Source organism: Lactuca serriola, chromosome 3, assembly GCF_051521515.1.
Source record: "Lactuca serriola cultivar US96UC23 chromosome 3, Lser_US96UC23_V15, whole genome shotgun sequence".
Taxonomy (NCBI): Eukaryota; Viridiplantae; Streptophyta; class Magnoliopsida; order Asterales; family Asteraceae; genus Lactuca; species Lactuca serriola.
In genome coordinates, this window is record NC_136410.1 from 123,761,064 (window position 1) to 123,780,965 (window position 19,902).

Below are 19,902 nucleotides of genomic sequence, written 5' to 3' on the forward strand. Positions count from 1 at the left end.
CTGTGGATATAAATTTCATTAGAAACGGATCTAGAATGAAGGAGTTATGTCATTTTGAAGATTTGGCGAGAATGGCCCTTAAAGAGAAAAGTTTGCATAGAAGACCATTCATGCATGTTTGGAACACGCGTGGGTATGCCCAGCGTAATGAGGCAGCTGGGTCGCGGGTGTCCAAGGCGTACGCCCAGCGTACCAGGAGGTACGCTCAGCTTACGATAAAAAGTTATGACACCCTAATTTCGGATTGAGCACTATATAAAGGACATTATGGTTCCAACCCTAGCCCCCATATGAGCCTCCCCAACCTCAGTAGAAACCCTAGAACGTCCCTACCTTCATTTTATGAGATCTTGACCTTGGAGGACCCATTTTTGTGGATTAAAGCTTTGAAGCAAAGAGAAGAAGATTGGCAAGGAGGAACCTTTGAAATTAGAGCTTGTAGATCTAGGATAAGTGCTTCATTTCGGACCTTTGCAAGGTAAAAAGTCTTGAGCTTGATGATTAATCTCTTAGATCTCCTTAGTGCAAGTTTTTGGACCTTTTGGTCCCAATATTGGGACTTTATGACTTAAGCTCATTTGTAAGACAAGGGTTGCCTCCCTTAGAGTCATATGAGTCCCAGAAGCAGTAAAGTTTCGACCTTTGTGGTCCTATTAAGTCCATGCATGAGATCTAGACCCCTCTGTGGAAGTAGAAAAGTGTTTTGAGAGTTTGGGATGGTTTGGGCCATGTGAAGTCACCAAGTCAGTGACTTTATGGCTTAATACATAGAATAACACCTAGATCTAAGTTTATGGCTCTTGAGTCGGAGTATTAAGCACTTAAATGAAAAGTGTCTTAACAGAATGAGTACGCCGAGCGTAATTGCAGATATGCCCCGCGTACTCTCTAGCAGGCCAGTACGCTAAGCGTGCATTAGAGTACGCCCCGCGTAGCGCGGTTAGTTGGGCTTATTGCATTTTGGGCTTCGGTGTGGGCTGAGTTGAGTCTTAGGGTCCTTGGGCCTTATTGGGCCATTAGAATTCAGTTGTTAAGGACCAAGGATTTATCATTGGGCTTGAGTAAGGTCCAATAAAGGGCTTTGGGCTCGAAGGAGCAAATTGGGCCATTAGTGGGCCTTTAGCGAGGCCATGGAAGGATTTGGAAGGAATTGAGAGTTTGGGCTATATTGTGACCCATGCCATAGCAGGGGTAAAATGGTCATTTTACCCATCAAAAGATTCCCCTTTTTGATTTAGTGTTTGACTTGTCATGATAGCCGGAGAGCAACCAGGACAGTAGTCGGGGATCTTTCACTCGAGTTTTCAGTAGTCAGCATTTCGAGGTGAGTTTTCATCCAGTAGGAACGGGTCTAAGGCCAAAATGCCGGCCCGTTTAGCTAGCAGTAGTTTCCGGACTTCGGTCCGATGCAGTAGTTAGTATGTTTGATGCCTGCGTGGCTCGGACAGGATTTATGTGTAATGTGTTCCGGGTCATGGCCTGATGCAATATGTAGTATATGTGTGTTCATGTTAGTTGATATGTTTATGTTATGCTTTGTTCAGTTAGTTCCGAACTTCGGTCCGATGCAGTTAGTCCGGACATCGGTCCGATGCAGGGGACATGGTCCTAGCTAGTCCGGGCTTCGGCCCGATGCAGTTTCCGGACTTCGATCCGATGCAGGGGACATGGTCCCAGTTAGTCCGGGCTTCAGCCCGATGCAGTTTCCAGACTCCGGTCGGATGCAATGGGCAAGGCCCAGTATGTGCTTTATATGTTGTATGGTATGTGGTAGTTTGGGGGAGGTCACTAAGTTTCGTGCTTACTGTTTTCAGTTTTGGTTTCAGGTACTCAGTTTTCAAAAGAGGAGCTCGGAGAGGTTACAGTGCACACACCATACTCAGTTAGCCTGGGGAATGTTTTACTCTGATAATGAGATTATATTTTGAATTTAATACTCAAAAATTATGTTATGACTCAGGATACGTTTTTTATAAACATGGGTTTAGTAATGTTTTAAAGGAAATTTTTAGTCACGATTTTTGAGTCGTTACAAGTTGGTATCAGAGCCTTGGTTTGAGGGATTCGGACATACTTGAGAGTGTGTCTGGACTCAAACTAAGGAAACGGTAAAAGGTTTTCAAAAGAAAAACATTTTCGAAAGGAATTTTTGGTAAAAAGGAGTTTGAGAAAAGAAAAGAATTTTAGAAAAAATGAAACGAATATTTAGAAAGAAAATAACTTGAAAATAGAAAAGGGGTTTGGTGCATGCAATCAGCCGAGCTCAAGTAAGTACTCCCAAGTTACCCATACAAGTTTATGATTATAAGTTTCAGTTTCAGTTTAGTTCCAGTTTCAGTTCAGTTTCAGTTTCAGTAGAACAACATTCTAGTATAGGACTAAGGATCTAGGAGGATGCCTTATGTGCCTGCTGTATGTGTTTCAGCTTGATAAGAATTTCATGCTAGTATTGAGTAGACTGTAGTAGGATAGCTTGTGTAGGTTATGCCTAATAGTATGAGCTTAGCATTGAATGCTAGTATAGTTTCTTGTTATGAGAATAGTTTTGCGTGAGTATGTTTCGTTTATCCGAATGCTGCTTGCTTTGTGCTTTGTGGGACTCTGAGTGATGGGAGCTAGTCATTAGGTGAATACATCACATCACATGTGATTAGGGTTGAATAATCTCAGAGTGTTGGATTTGACCCTACTGCGCAGCTCTCAATTGAGTCTAACAGTTGTAGGGACCATACTTTTACTCGAAGGATTATCCGAGCCTCATTGCATGTGATGGTATTCAGGTGGTGGCTAATTGGCATTACAAGGAGGCCTTCAGCAGCTGAGCACTGGTTTGGGTGAAGTTAGAAGTTCCCTAGGGCAAGCCTAGGAAGGTAGTAGCAGAGATCAGTAGCAGTAGAGTGACTTGGTGGAGTCAAGGCAGTTCTTGAGGAAAGTACGGATAGATGTGGAAGGTAGTATGGGCCTGTACTATTGAAAGCAGAGGATTCGTACTCGAATCAAGAGGGGCTGAGACAAGACTAGGGAACTCTTAGGGTGTGTGTGAGAGACCCCTCAGCAGCAGTGAGTATTGATCAGCAGAGTGCTATGTTTCCAGCATGGTGACGTTGTGCGAGTTACTAGTTAGCAGTTCAAGTATCAGGGAGGGATCTGGCTCAGGTTCTAGAGCCGGGCAGCTTGATGATCAGAAGAGGGATTTCATTTCCTCAAAGATCATGCGCAACATCATCGATCAGACTCCATTGATTTTTGGTTCGGTTAGAGAGGCCATCGTGGAGCTTATGGACAGTCATCTGGAGGCCTTTAGGGTCGGGATAATTTCAGCACAGATTGGGGCTCGTATAGAGCCCGATGCTTATGGAGTTCAGGGATCCATCGGGGAAGGAGATCCCGTTTCTAGTTTTTTGTCATCAGTGGATAGGAGTGAGTGGGGCATCCTGTCTCCAAGAGAGACCTCTGAATGATTAGATAATTGAGGAGGTTACGCGAGCCATTCGCGAGGATCTGCCCGACATGGTCGTGAGGATCACTGATAGGTTGATCGCGAAGCTCCAGGATCAGACAGTTGTTGTTCAATCGACGGGCGGTGTCGACAAGGTAACGCAGGACCGAGAGTCGGGCAGGGAATCAGAAAGGAAGAGGAAAACGGATGAGACTCTGGTAGCCACAGGTTCGGGTAAGAGGCCCAAGGGGTCGGATTTGAGGACGAGGGACGATCAGAGCCGCAGTCCATGCGGGAAGTGCGGTAGGACGCACCTAGGTGCGTGCAGGCGTAGAAGTGGTGGGATGCCGAATGTTTCAAGTGCGGCCAGATTGGCCGTTTTAGCAGGGATTGTATTGTTACCATCGCCCATGGACTTGATCCGATATGTTTCCATTGCAGTCATAGGGGCCACAAGAAGGCCTACTATCCGAGTTTGTATACAGCACGACAGCTGCCAACTCCTTCCCTTGGGACTTCAAGTACCGCCAGCGGTTGCCGAGGCCGGGCAAGGGCGCCCACGGCTTGGAGCAGAGTTTTCCGGTTGATTTCAGCAAGGATTCGAGCAGTGCCAAGTGAAGGAGGTATGTATCTTTTACCTCGTTGTCAATTATTATTCATGATATTATTGTTATGTTGTTGCATTGATGTCAATAAGCGTATGTGTTGGGGTATTATATTACCTACTTGTGACGAAGTTTTATGCCATCTACATATCTTGGAATTGAATGGTGAATTGGAGGTCGTCCCCTCTAGATCAGGTTACTTCGGATACAGTAACTGTAGCATGTTTGTGTAAGATTCAGTAGTGCCTTACTACTTGCGGAAGGTGTTAGTCGGGTAAAGATCAGTTATATTCTCAGTAGTGATAATCCATAGTTTTTAGTGGAGTAGCTAGTGGTCAGTAGGGAAGTGGGTTGGGGATGTGCACCCCAAACGCAGGTTCTCGGGATGTAGTCCCTAAAGCAAATACAATTAAGGATCGAAGGGTGCTCAGTTAGATAGCAAGAATGGTGCGGATCTAGTAAGAGTTAGTTGGAGTGCCAACAGAGGTAAACGTTGTCGGACAGCAGATCGCCCTTTTAATGGAAGGAAGGTTGGGAATCCTTTCAACCAGTGAGCAGTAAGGAGTTAGCCAAATCCAAGTGGGGGAGAACCTTCCGAGTATACAAGGATAAGAGCCACGTAGACCCAGAATGAGTACGCGGCCTCTGAGAAGAAAAGATAGCAGCACAGTGATTGATGGATTGAGGAGTTCAGAATTGGGAGTTTGAGGACCTTCCCAACAGTTAGTTCATGTAATCGAGATGCTTAGAAGCTGGTTGGGAATCTAGGATTAGAGGACCACTTGTAGGGCTCAAGTGAGTCGAAATGAGGATCCTGAGAATAGTTAGCAAGAGATGCTTTCGTATTAGTAGCCAGTAACAGAGTCAGCATGCAGAGTTGTGTAGATTCAGGAGTTGGGAGTTTGGAAACTTCCCAACAATAGATTCTTGTATCCGGATTAGTCGACGGTTGGTTTGGGAACCAAGCCGAAGAATTCCTCGACGAAGCGCTAAGTATATCAAGGATATAAGATGACGAGGTTGATGCAGTATTCAAAGACTAAGGGCTGGTTTTGAGAAATCAGGATGAGGAATCACTAGCAGGACTAGGGATAGTCAGGACATCCTCAGATAGTAGTAGTAGTGTTGTAAGTCTGCGGGGGTAGCCGTAGCATTCACTAGCAGTCAGATAGTAGTAGTAGTGATGTAAGTTTGCAGGGGTAGCCGTAGAATTCACTAGCAGTCAGATAGTATTAGTGGTGTTGTAAGTCTGCCGGGGTAGCCGTAGCATTCACTAGCAGTCAGATAGTAGTAGTAGTGTTGTAAGTCTGCGGGGGTAGCCGTAGCATTCACTAGTAGTCAGATAGTAGCATAGTGTTGTAAGTCTGCGGAAGTAGCCGTAGCACTCGTCTAGTTAGTAGATAGCATGAGCGCATTATTTGGACGCGGGGGAAATAGTAGTACCCACCAGTTCAGGTGCAGCAGTGAAGATATGGGAATCCACGGGTTAGATTTCGGATTTCCCAAATGGTTCAGTTATGGTTAAGTCGGCGATTCGACAGTCGGATCGTCACCACAGTTATGAGATCAGAGTAGCAGTGGACCATTAGGGTTCGGGTATGTTAGGGGCTACCATTAGTGTGGGAGCCATCATTTTGTTAGTCGTGGAATTGACGATGTTAGGATGTGACGTTTTGACCTGATCGGTGGATCGAGAGGCTGATAGAGCCACAGTGATAGGATAACTAGTGGAAACTAGTTCTAGAGAAAGATTTCGTTCAGAAGTCGTGGGAGCGACTAAGTGAGGAGTCCTTTGACTACACAGTTGAGTTGGAACTCGGTGTTGCAGATAACCGACAAATGATTGGAGACCAGGAAGGTCTTGAGATAATTTGGGAAGAAGTGCTTAAGGCGTATTCAGAGATTCAGGCATGTTCAATGTTTCATGCAGTTTAGTGTTTCAGGCAGCTCAGTGTTTCAGGCAGTTCAGAGTTTCAGGCATGTTCAATATTGCAGGCAGTTCAGTGTTCAGATAGTTTCAGAGTTTTGGACAGTCTTAGTATTTGTGTCGGAATTCAAGTAAGGACGGTATAGTTGGTTGATTTGGGAATGGCAAGTCCCTCTCAGTAGGATCAGTTAAGTCTTCTGCCAAGTATAAGTGATCTGCAAGGGTAATTAGGCAGGTTTAGTAGTCAGATGAGAGATAAGAAGGCTGGTTCCAGCAACATCGATTCAGTATGGGTGGCATAATGGATAGAATGGTTATAGATAGTCGAAGTATCTTCAGAAGTCACTGAAAGCGACTATGAGATTGCGATGGGGTGTAGTTACTAGTAGGAGTCCGGTAAACCAGATATGGAGGCATCAGTAAGGACCAGGGCGGTCTCGGTTCATCCGGAAGGCGGATAAGGGAAAACAGAAATTTTCAGTCAGTGGCAGTAAAGGAAATCAGACTATGGTAGAATTGGAATAGTTGATTGATGGGTACTCAATGCTAAATAGCGAAATGTGTCTAGTGCATAGCTTGTGGTAAGCAGTAAGTGGGTTGTGAAATAGTTGACCATAGCGGACTTCGAGGACAAAGTCTAGTTTAAGTGGGGGAGAGTTGTAACGCCCTGTTCTAAAATATTCGTTTATGGAATTTCAGAGGCCAAGGCCAGGGGCATTTTAGTCCTTTATTAAATTGGAGTTATTATTCGAGAAGTTTCCGAGTCGGGTTAGGTTGTTAGAAGCGTAGGACTTCTCGGCACCTCTCTGTGGATATAAATTTCATTAGAAACGGATCTAGAATGAAGGAGTTATGTCATTTTGAAGATTTGGCGAGAATGGCCCTTAAAGAGAAAAGTTTGCATAGAAGACCATTCATGCATGTTTGGAACACGCGTGGGTATGCCCAGCGTAATGAGGCAGCTGGGTCGCGGGTGTCCAAGGCGTACGCCCAGCGTACCAGGAGGTACGCTCAGCTTACGATAAAAAGTTATGACACCCTAATTTCGGATTGAGCACTATATAAAGGACATTATGGTTCCAACCCTAGCCCCCATATGAGCCTCCCCAACCTCAGTAGAAACCCTAGAACGTCCCTACCTTCATTTTATGAGATCTTGACCTTGGAGGACCCATTTTTGTGGATTAAAGCTTTGAAGCAAAGAGAAGAAGATTGGCAAGGAGGAACCTTTGAAATTAGAGCTTGTAGATCTAGGATAAGTGCTTCATTTCGGACCTTTGCAAGGTAAAAAGTCTTGAGCTTGATGATTAATCTCTTAGATCTCCTTAGTTCAAGTTTTTGGACCTTTTGGTCCCAATATTGGGACTTTATGACTTAAGCTCATTTGTAAGACAAGGGTTGCCTCCCTTAGAGTCATATGAGTCCCAGAAGCAGTAAAGTTTCGACCTTTGTGGTCCTATTAAGTCCATGCATGAGATCTAGACCCCTCTGTGGAAGTAGAAAAGTGTTTTGAGAGTTTGGGATGGTTTGGGCCATGTGAAGTCACCAAGTCAGTGACTTTATGGCTTAATACATAGAATAACACCTAGATCTAAGTTTATGGCTCTTGAGTCGGAGTATTAAGCACTTAAATGAAAAGTGTCTTAACAGAATGAGTACGCCGAGCGTAATTGCAGATATGCCCCGCGTACTCTCTAGCAGGCCAGTACGCTAAGCGTGCATTAGAGTACGCCCCGCGTAGCGCGGTTAGTTGGGCTTATTGCATTTTGGGCTTCGGTGTGGGCTGAGTTGAGTCTTAGGGTCCTTGGGCCTTATTGGGCCATTAGAATTCAGTTGTTAAGGACCAAGGATTTATCATTGGGCTTGAGTAAGGTCCAATAAAGGGCTTTGGGCCCGAAGGAGCAAATTGGGCCATTAGTGGGCCTTTAGCGAGGCCATGGAAGGATTTGGAAGGAATTGAGAGTTTGGGCTATATTGTGACCCATGCCATAGCAGGGGTAAAATGGTCATTTTACCCATCAAAAGATTCCCCTTTTTGATTTAGTGTTTGACTTGTCATGATAGCCGGAGAGCAACCAGGACAGCAGTCGGGGATCTTTCACTCGAGTTTTCAGCAGTCAGCATTTCGAGGTGAGTTTCCTTTCAGTAGGAACGGGTCTATGGCCACAATGCCAGCCCATTTAGCTAGCAGTAGTTTCCGAACTTCGGTCTGATGCAGTAGTTAGTATGTTTGATGCCTTCGTGGCTCAGACAGGGTTTATGTGTTATGTGTTCCGGGTCAGGGGCCGATGCAGTATGCAGTATATGTGTGTTAATGTTAGTTGATATGTTTATGTTATGCTTTGTTCAGTTAGTTCCGGACTTCGGTCTGATGCAGTTAGTCCGGACATTGGTCCGATGCAGGGGACATGGTCCTAGTTAGTCCGGGCTTCAGCCCGATGCAGTTTCCGGACTTCGTCCCGACGCAGGGGACATGGTCCCAGTTAGTTCGAGCTTCGGCCCGACGCAATTTCCGGACTCTAGTCTGATGCAGTGGGCAAGGCCCAGTATGTGCTTTATATGTTGTGTGGTATGTGGTAGCTTGGGGGAGCTCACTAAGCTTCTTGCTTACGGTTTTTAGTTTTGGTTTCAGGTACTTAGTTTTCAAAAGAGGAGCTCAGAGAGGTTGTAGTGCACACATCATAGTCAGTTAGCCTAGGGAATGTTTTACTTTGATAATGAGATTATATTTTGAATTTAATACTCGAAAATTATGTTATGACTCATGATACGTTTTTTATAAACATGGTTTTAGTAATGTTTTAAAGGAAATTTTTAGTCGTGATTTTTGGGTCGTTACACGAGTACTGATCAGTCAGCGATATGATTGATTGTTTTGATTATGCTTGTTCCGATTACTTGATGCTTGAATGTTGCTTGCTTTGTGCTTTTTGGAATCTTTTAGTTGAAGGATTATCTAAGCTTTGTTACATGTGACTATACTCATGAGGTGGTTAATGGAGACTATCGGGAGTACTTCAACAACTTATGGCAATCTGAGGTCGGGTACCTAAGAGAGCATAGGTTGTGATGGAGTGGTTTGTGTACGCTGGTTAGTGAGTGTCTAGAGTATCAATTTGAGAAGGTGAATTTGAGGATTCAGGATGATTCTTGAGCAAAGCATGAATAGGTGTGGAAGGTAGTATTGGGCCCGTACTACTAAATGCACAGGATCCACACTCGAATTAAGGAGAATCATTGAGAATCAAGGAAGCATTGGTGGATAAGGATTCATGTTTATGTTATGATCATTTGCATGATCGTTTTTGTGGATGGTGATGATGTGACACCAGTCAAATTTTGGTCAAAAATAAATTGATCAATAATCGTAATTGGGATGAACCAAGTGGTAGAGTTTGTAACAAGGTTTCCAAAAATATAAAGAACACTGAAATCTGAGTTATAACGAAGAAGTTATGACCAATCGAAAATCCACGATAAAACCGGCAAAACATTGTTCAATGTAAAAAGCGAATTTTCCATAAAAGGCTTTTTAGCCTTTACAATCTTCATAAAAGTTTTAGATTATGTTAAACTGAGAACGTTCATAAAAAGAACGTTAAAATCTGACTTCGAAGGAGGAAGTTATGATTTTCGAAGTTTCGGTTTAGCAGTAGACAACTAAAAATTCGAAATATAAATCGATTGATATTTAGCCGACACAACTTAAACGAGAATCGAAGGTCTCGTCAAAAGTAGCACAACGGTAAAAAGACAGACGAAAACGGACGTCGGATGAAGAAGTTATGAATTTTTAACGGATTTTTCCTGTCCCGGTCTGTTAAAAATAATAATATTAACAACAAATTCAAAATTAGCTGACGAAGTCTAAACGAAAGTTGTAGAGTATAATTTTACCTACGCGTGCATATAAAGAACGTCAAAAACGGAGTTCGTATGCAAAAGTTATGTATTTTAGAAGTTTTTGGCTCAAAAAACGAGAAAAATCGCATAGTCACTATTCTGCCATGTCACCCTCGCATGTGAGGCTGCCATGTGTCATCTTCGGGTTGGACCGCAAATCGTTGTGTCACCATCGGATTGGACCGCAGCCTCAGTCCAGTAAGAAGCCTACAGCTTCGCATCGGACACCCCTCGGACACCCCCTTCGCATGCGTGGCCTTCTTCCATTGGACCGATGTCCGGTCCACTCAGAAGCCTCCACGTCCGAAGCCTCGCCTCGTGGCCTTAGCTCCATCCGACGCGTGTGCTGCTGACTCACCCTCGCCTCGGCAACTGTCTTCTTCGGACCGAACCCTCGCACCCCTATATAAAGGGTGCGAGACTTCTCGGATTTGGGAGGTTTTTCACCCCGATTTTCACCATTTTTGACATTTTCACCCCCTCGACTTTCTCACGACCGCCGAAGGCCCCAGTATCACGTCTAAAGCCCGAAGCAAGCCCCAGAGCCCTAGAAATCTCGAGAATTCATCCTCTCTCCTGTTGAAACTCTGCCCGGTTTTAACCGGTTTTTCGTCAAACAAACTATTTTCCGGGAAACGAAACGCTGCCCGAATTACCACCTATCAAGGTGAGTTCATACCCCTATAATTTACATTTTTAATGGTTTCTAAATGCTTTTTAGGGGGGGGGGGGGGAATACAAGTTTAACCAAATAATAAATTGTGTTAATAATTGTACGTGATAATAAACACGCAAATAGTTTCGGTATGCTTTCAAGAATTACCAAATACATCCAAAATGACTTAAAGCCATGTTAAATCCTTAAAGTCATGTAAACTTCGTTAAATTCTTTGAAAAATATTTTATAAACTATTTCAAATTCTAAATGCCAAAAATTATGTTTATATATGAATAAATATATAAATAAGATTTGAAGGACTTAGGACTAATGAATTATCTTATTTCCTTTTCCTTGTTTGGAGGTGGAGTTAAGGTTGTGTTATTTGTCCGAAGGTCGTTTCCTTCTTAATTATATATATTATACATATATTAGTATAAAAATGTCACTAGTTTTTGTATCATTACCTATGTATCAGGCTGAGCAAAGGTGTTCATCATGAGAAATCATGTTAACCAGATAGAACATAGAAATTATAATAGTTACAAATTATGATTCAAAACTAAATATACAAGTTTGATTCATATTCCAATGAAAGGTAACCCCGATCGTGGTGATGACCAAGTACAGCCACAAGCACCTACTTATAAGGAAACCTCGAACCTTAAGCCTAATATCCTTAAATGAAAGTTCGAGAACTTGAAAAGGAGTCTTTCAACTCGAGAACCTAACAGAGGGCAACGAACTAGGGCAGTCAATACCCCCATCAGCCCTGTTATTCTAGCACCAACCAAGCCGTACTTAGGAAACCTCCCACACTACAGCAGGTGCAACTACCATCATCATGGAGTTTGTCGAGACCTGCATTGCAATAGATGCAACATAAAGGGGCATACCGCCCGCATCTGTAGAACTCTGGTCGAGTTCATCACTTCAACTACTGATGTTGGAACCATTAACATATGTCACCTTTGTGGTGAAACAGTACATTACAAGAGGGACTGTCTAACAGAGAAGAACTACGGGGGAGCAGGAGGATTTTGATCCCAATACATGGGAAGGCATCAAAGAACGTTGCTATATTTTGGTATGCTTCAAAACCCCGATAACTATTTATAATTATGATTACTCTTCCATTCAAACTAAATCATAACATTTATATAAAAATTTGAAACCCTGATAGGTAAGCTATGATAACTTAGTGTATACATAAGGGTCATTTATAATTAAGATTTGTGGAGTTAGAGTGAGTAATCCCACCTCATTTCTTGTTCCCTGTTTGGTTATGGATTTAGGGCAGGGTTGCTTAGTCTAAGGTCTTACCAATCTTAATTATACATAACTTGTATGCACCAAGCAATTATAGAGAGACCTAGTAAGGATCCTTTCATGAAAGTTCATAATTTCAAATTATCAGAACCCTTGTATTGGTAGTACCCGCCAACTTCGAATCAATAAGGGGTTCGTAGTGATAACAAATGAATAAAACCAGAAGCGCGGAAAACTTAGGTACAAAGGATATCATTCTAGTAATCATTCGTCCTAGAACGACTTAATATCTATTTCATCGAGAAAAATTCTGACATCCTCATTCGACATGGTTTGGCCTGGCCCTTACAAGGTAAAAATTCTTATGCTGTATAAGAGAACTTTTCCTTAATCAGCCGTAAGATGAAATTCTTTCAATCCATAACACAAAACCCTTAGTTTTCCTCTCGTTTCAAAACTTCAGAAGTACCCATGAGAAGAGTACCATGTCATTCTAGCCTACTTAGTAGACAGGAAACTTCAAACGAAAAGCATAGAAGTAGTATTAGCAGTCTATAACTACTGAAATACCTCAATAGATCTCATAAGAAAATCATTGTACCGCAGGTCAAGTTCAAGAATAGAGACTAAGAACTCATTAATTTAATCTATCGTTGCTAAGTGTATACACGCGGGTGGTATATAAGTTAGACTTAACAAGATTAAGGATGTGTGCTTCCGCCCTATCTCCTGTTCCTTGTTTGGTTGTGCACCTGGGGTAGAGTCACCCATCTGAACATTTTGGGAAATCTAAGTTATATAAGACTTGTATACAAGAGTTGATGATGGATGAGCCAAGTATGAGTCTGATCAGGAACTTCGGAGCAAAAGCCAGCATCATGTATTCTACCAGGTAGAATTCAACATGAGACCATGATAGTGTGTCGAGCTTCTAAATGACTACGAATTTGAAAATCGTTATCATCTCGACAAAGCCAATATAGTAACTAACACCGTAAGTCGAAAAGAGTACCTAGGTCATATTTCCAATCATTGACTATGATAACCCATTCAAATCTCTCTACACAAAGTAAGGAGGCTCAACAGGAAGCCGTGAGACCTGAAAATGTGGCTAGTAGAGAAGATAACTAGAACGTGTGAGTGCACGGTATGTCAATATCTGTTATCTCCACTGAGATAATAGAATCATCTCCTAGTTCAGGCCATCACTCAAAAATCTCTAGGAACCAGAGTAGTCATGATTCTATGGGATCCACTATGGTAAAGAATGGGATACCCATTTACCAATTAGTCGAGACCATTATCACACTAGCATTCAAGTTGCTCCATTCGAAACCTTTTGTGGTTACAAGTCAGATCCTATCTGCACTGGACTAACTTAGGTAATACGCAACTAGCTAGAGATCCACTTTCAACACAGCACCTCGCTGATCTGGAATTCATCCGAGAAACTACCAAGAACAAAATACGAATCGGGAAGCGCCATAAAGCTTCTAGAGTTAACCAGAGAAACTACGGCTTTGATAAATAAAAACCCTTGGAATTCCAGGATTGATGACCTTTTCATATGAAGGTCTCACTCAGGAAAGACAAGATGCGCTTTGTAAAGTGTGAAATTCAAAACTCAAAGTACATAAGACCATTTGAGGTTATTACCAGAATCGGTCTTGTACCTCTAAACTTAGATTACCACAAAAACTTAATAACATTCATCCCATCTTTCACATATCTAATCTTAAGAGGTTTCTATCCGATAAAACACTTGTTATTTCACTTGATGAAATCAAATTATATAAAAGTCTACACTCTGTAGAAGAACCAATAAAAACCATGGATAGGGAAATCCAAAGAACCACGCAAAGTCTTATCCCGTTAGTGAAGGTTCGCTGGATTACAAACCGGGGACCTGAATTCACTAGGGAAAAGGAAGATTATACATAGTCCATGAGTATCGCTTTAGACTTAATTTCGGGATGAAATTCCTTCTAACGGGGGGATAATGTGACACCAATCAAATTTTGGTCAAAAATAAATTGATCAATAATCGTAATTGGGATGAACCAAGTGGTAAAGTTTGTAACAAGGTTTCCAAAAATATAAAGAACACTGAAATCCGAGTTATAACGAAGAAGTTATGACCAATCGAAAATCTGCAATAAAACCGGCAAAACACTATTCAATATAAAAAGCGAATTTTCCATAAAAGGCTTTTTAGCCTTAACAATCTAAATAAAAGTTTTAGATTATGTTAAACCGAGAACGTTCATCAAAAGAACGTCAAAATCTGACTTCGAATGAGGAAGTTATGATTTTTCGAAGTTTCGGTTTAGCAGTAGACAACTAAAAATTCGAAATATAAATTGATCGACATTTAGCCGACGCAACTTAAACGAGAATCGAAGGTATCGTCAAAAGTAGCACAACGGTAAAAAGACAGACGAAAACGAACGTCGTATGAAGAAGTTATGAATTTTTAACGGATTTTTCCTGTCTCGGTCTGTTAAAAATAATAATATTAAAAATAAACTCAAAATTAGCTGACGAAGTCTAAACGAAAGTCGTAGAGTATAATTTTACCTACGCGTGCATATAAAGAACGTCAAAAACGGAGTTCATATGCAAAAGTTATGTATTTTAGAATTTTTGGCTCAAAAACCGAGAAAAATCGCATAGTCACTATTCTGCCACGTCACCCTCGCATGCGAGGCTGCCACGTGTCATCTTCGGGTTGGATCGCAAATCGCCGTGTATCCATCGGATTGGACCGCAACCTCGGTCCAGTAAGAAGCCTACAGCTTCGCATCGGACACCCCTCGGACACCCCCTTCGCATGCGTGGCTTTCTCCCATTGGACCGAAGTCCGGTCCACTTAGAAGCCTTCACGTCCGAAGCCTCGCCTCGTGGCCTTCGCTCCTTCCGACGCGTGTGCTGCTGACTCACCCTCGCCTCGCCACCTGTCTTCTTTGGACCGAACCCTCGCACCCCTATATAAAGGGTGCGAGACTTCTCGGATTTGGGAGGTTTTTCACCCCAATTTTCACCATTTTTCACATTGTCACCCCCTCGACTTTCTCATGACCCCCGAAGGCCCCGATATCACGTCTAAATCCCGAAGCAAGCTCCAGAGCCCCTGAATTCTCAAGAATTCATCATCTCTCCTGTCGAAACTCTGCCCGGTTTTAGCCGGTTTTTCGTCAAACAAACTATTTTCCGGGAAACGAAATGCTGCCCGAATTACCACCTATCAAGGTGAGTTCATACCCCTATAATTTACATTTTTAATGGTTTCTAAATTCTTTGTAGGGGGGGAATACCAGTTTAACACAATATTAAATTGTGTTAATAATTGTATGCGATAATAAACACGCAAAAAGTTTCGGTATGCTTTCAAGAATTACCAAATACATCCAAAATGACTTAAAGCCATGTTAAATCTTTAAAGTCATGTAAACTCCGTTAAATTCTTTGAAAAATGTTTTATAAACTATTTCAAATTATAAATGCCAAAAATCATGTTTATATATGTATAAATATATAAATAAGATTTGAAGGACTTAGGACTAATGAATTATCTTATTTCCTTTTCCTTGTTTGGAGGTAGAGTTAAGGTTTTGTTATTCGTCCGAAGGTCGTTTCCTTCTTAATTATATTTATTATACATATATTAGTATAAAAATGTCACTCGTTTTTGTATGATTACCTATGTATCAGGAAGAGTAAAGGTGTTCATCCATGAGAAATCATGTTAACCAGATAGAACATATAAATTATAATAGGTATAATTTATGATTCAAAACTAAATATACAAGTATGATTCACATTCCAATGAAAGTACCAAAACTTATTTAACTATACCAGGATATGTATAATGCCTTTAATATACGAATAAGATATTAAAGAAGTAAAGATACATCATACCGGGTTTGCATTAACAAAGGTACGATACAGAGTACTAGGGTTAGCAATCACGGGGTAATAATACATCATACCTGGTTTGCATTAACAAAGGTACGATACAGAGTACCAGGGTTAGCAATCACGGGGTAATAATACATCATACCGGGTTTGTATTAACAAAGGTATGATACAGAGTACCAGGGTTAGCAATCAAGGGGTAATAATACATCGTAAATTTCGTTGAAACAATAAATTTGTGAGACCCTTCACGGTGTACTTATCTAAGTACGACTTTAAGTCCTGGTCTATTAACCAAAATCACTTGTAGGGAGAGCGTGAATTTGTGTATAGATCTATATGGGACTGACAATCCCGCACCTCTACTGTTCGCTACAGTTTGGCCGGCAGGCCTAGGGTGTCCAATATCATTCCATTCCGATGCCTGAAGAACGTCGCTGCAGGCATACCAGTCATATTAGTATGGTTAATAGAACTCACATGGATAAAACAACGAGTGAATTACTAAGTAATATACTTCTATTAAAACAATAAGAAAAGATAATTACATCCCGACCAAATATACCTTTTGTAGTTTTTTTTACTTACAGTAAAAGCTACGTATCATGAAATCAAGTATGGTAAATATACTTGTACTTCTGTTTTTGAACATTTAGAACCACTAGGCAGTATTATGGATAATATAATATTTTCCAGGATTAATACTAAGGTTTTTACCATAGAACATATATAACTAAGAATACATGTACAAATGAAACGGTTTATGGAATTAAACCACTCTTTCAAAAGAAACGGTTATGGGATTTAACCACTTATACAAAGGAAACAATTTATGGGATTTAAGCACTTACACAAAGGAAACGGTTTACGGGATTAAACCACTTTTACAAATGGAACGGTTACGGGATTAAACCACTGTTACAAATGGAAACGGTTTATGGGATTAAACCACTTTTACAAATGGAACGGTTACGGGATTAAACCACTTTTACAAATGGAAACGGTTTATGGGATTAAACCACTTTTACAAATGGAACAGTTATGGGATTAATCCACTTTTACTAATGAAACGGGTTATGGAATTAAACCACTTATCAAATGGAACTTAGTCATTCAATCTCTGTAAACTAGTATAACATAAAAGACCGTTAATGGTTAATTCTGTAAGTCCTTAGTTATTACATCAGAGTATATATAAGTAATATCCGATTGAAAGTGAAATGTGTGACTTCCGCCTTACTTCCTGTTCCTTGTTTGGTTGTGGGCTTAGGGAAGATACACCCATTTAACTGTCAATTCGATATTAGGTTATACATAATTAGTATAAACTAAGTAATTATAGAGGGAAACTATTGAGGTTATCAGTTTATCACCTCAGGAACTATAGGATTTTCTGGAGGAACTAGTGAACTTTTCCAAAGAACCTAGAGTATACTTTACAGAACTAAAATACTTATGAACTCACCAGCTTAAATGCTGATCTACTCTTTTCAAATAACTTGTATTCTCAGGAATCCAATAGACAGGTACACTCCCAAAACTCTTGAGAAGACTACCTAGTACAGTACCGCGACTCTTGTCTTCTACTGTACCTACTTTGGTGTTTGAATATGTAATGATTAAACACTTATGTAAAACTTATACTTATTAATGAAATGGTTGTTTGTACTTGGATTACTATATTGCATGTGTTGTGATACTTACATGAAGTCCTCCGCCCCCGAACGTTTTCGCCATTCTGGTTTGGGGGTGTGACAGATGAGCACTCAGGAAGGAGGTTTAGTTTTTGATTCTAGCTCAGGTGTAGGTACTGAGCTAATTGATGAGCGGATGCGGAAGTTTATCTCGTCAGAGATCACTAACGGTATTTTGGAGCTGACTCCTATGATCTTTCGTACTAGTCAAGGAGGGTATATTGGAGATTTTTAATGAGTGTCTGGGCACATTTTGTATTGAGATAATGGCTATTATTAGACCTCACACTCTTTTCTTCCATGAGTTTCATGCTTATGGAGCTCGCAAGTTCTTTGGCAAGAAGGGCACCATTTCCACTAGGAGATGGTAAGCGGACATGGCGGACGCTTTCCAGATGAGTTTCTGCCTTGAGGGGTCAATGGTCAGATTTGCTTCCTGACTTCCGAAAGACAGCGCCCGAAGTTGGTGGGAAGAGGTAGAGTTTGCCTTGAGAGACGATGCCCTAGAGATGATGACTAAGGATGAGTTTGTGACCCGATTTACGACCGAGATTGCAAGAGCCTTTGAGGTGCAACAGTTGGCGAGGGAGTTTCAGGATCTTCACCAGACGACTAAAACTGTGGCAGAGATCACTGCCCTGTTCTAGGAGAGAGCTTTGTTGGTTCTGCAATATGCAACGAATGAAGAGATAAAGAAGGTAAGGTATCTTGGCACGCTGAGGAATGATAACTGGGAGTTTGTGAGTTTGTTAAGATGCATGACCCTAATTAATATGATAGCTAGAGCCCGAGAACGTGCGATCGATTTAGAGCTTCCCGGGAAGTAAAAGTTAAAGCAAACCTAGATTTTAGTGGGCCAGGCGAAGAGGCCCATGACTTCGGATTCACGGTTGGCAGGCTATCAGTGCTAGGGTCATTGTACTAATTGTGGGAGAACCCATGTCGGAGGATGTTGGGAGACAGGCCAAGGATGTTTCAGTTGTGGTCAAATGGGTCATTTTAGCAGGGACTGCCCCATAGGCCAGTTCCGATGTGTTTTCACTACAAGCAGGTAGGCCACAAGAAGGCCAGTTGTCTGATGTTGAGAAGTGGATTTGTGAGTGCACCTGATCCAGCTACTTTGAGGATCACTGACGGTCATGAGGATAGGGCATGGGCCCTTGAAAAGAAGAGTCAATGATTGCAGGGTTAGTTAGGGGATGTTAGAGTTTGATTATATGTTGTTGCGGATATTATATCTTTTTTTTTCTTCATGCTTATTATCAGTATTTATATTTTCCTTGGAATCTTGTATTAGTATGGGTAAGCATTATCTTTGGTTCAGTTCTATGTTATCTCCTGGGTTATATCATCAAGAATTGGTATATGCCATTTTTGCATGCCAAGTGTTACTAGTGGGTCGTATCTTGCTGAGATTTTGAAGTGTTCATCTAGATTTCCAATGTTTGTGTGATCATTAAGCTCGGCTTGTCATGAAACGCTAGTATTGGTAAGCTTAGGTTGTCGACACATTGAATCATAAGTTTGCGAGGTGGATTAGAAATCCATCAAAACTCCAAGATTAGAAGGACTCGGTTGAATCAAGGTGGGGTAAAATCGTTGGTCTAAGGGATTACATAAGGAAGGATATCCAGGTTTCATTTCCAGGTTGAGGGTGGTGATAGACCCTTTCTTTATGTTCTAGTCTGATTAAGGTTTTAGGGTTCAAAGCATGACCCGAACACATAATTTGGGTATTGTCGAATGTGGGATCGACTCATGATGATTATGGCCGATATAGTAGATTGGCAGTAAGACCATGGGTGGGGCCATGGAAACAATGGAAGTGTGGTAAGACTACGGGGTAACCGTAGTATTAATATGGATAATAGACAGTTGTGGAAGAATTTTTAGCCTGCGATGGGATCATAGTATTCTCTAGATTATGGTGGACAATCATTGGGATGGTTGTCGGTATGAAGGACGATCAGCTTGTGCGTCGGGTAGTCAAACAATATTATTAGAGACTATATGCCTGTTATGGGAGGAGGGTCATTGGGGTCCGAGGCAAGGTTAGGCCTGAACAACTATCAATTTGGGTGAGACCCATGGGTCTGGCCCGAATTTTGTTTTAGATTCGGTGAGACACATGGGTGAGGCTCACATGGTTTTGGTAGTACGAGTGGGACCCAATACGGAGTAGTTGAGTCAAGGTATTGGATCACGGTTAGAGTTGGATGTCCATGTGGTTAGTGAATTATGTAAGAGTGATTCATGGGCTAGGGTATCCTTATCTTTTGGACTCTCAAGAACCTAGTGGCTGGACCAGGTGTGAGACTAGCTATCTCTGCGGTGGATTGGGGATTTTTATATCCGAATTTAGTGAAAGGTTGTCATGAATCAGAAGATTTTAGGTGAAATGTAAGTGTAAATCCTTGGATCTTAGGATATGTGTTATGTATCGAGTTGTCTTTTGGTTGGGACACACATTAGGAATCATTAGTGCCTATATG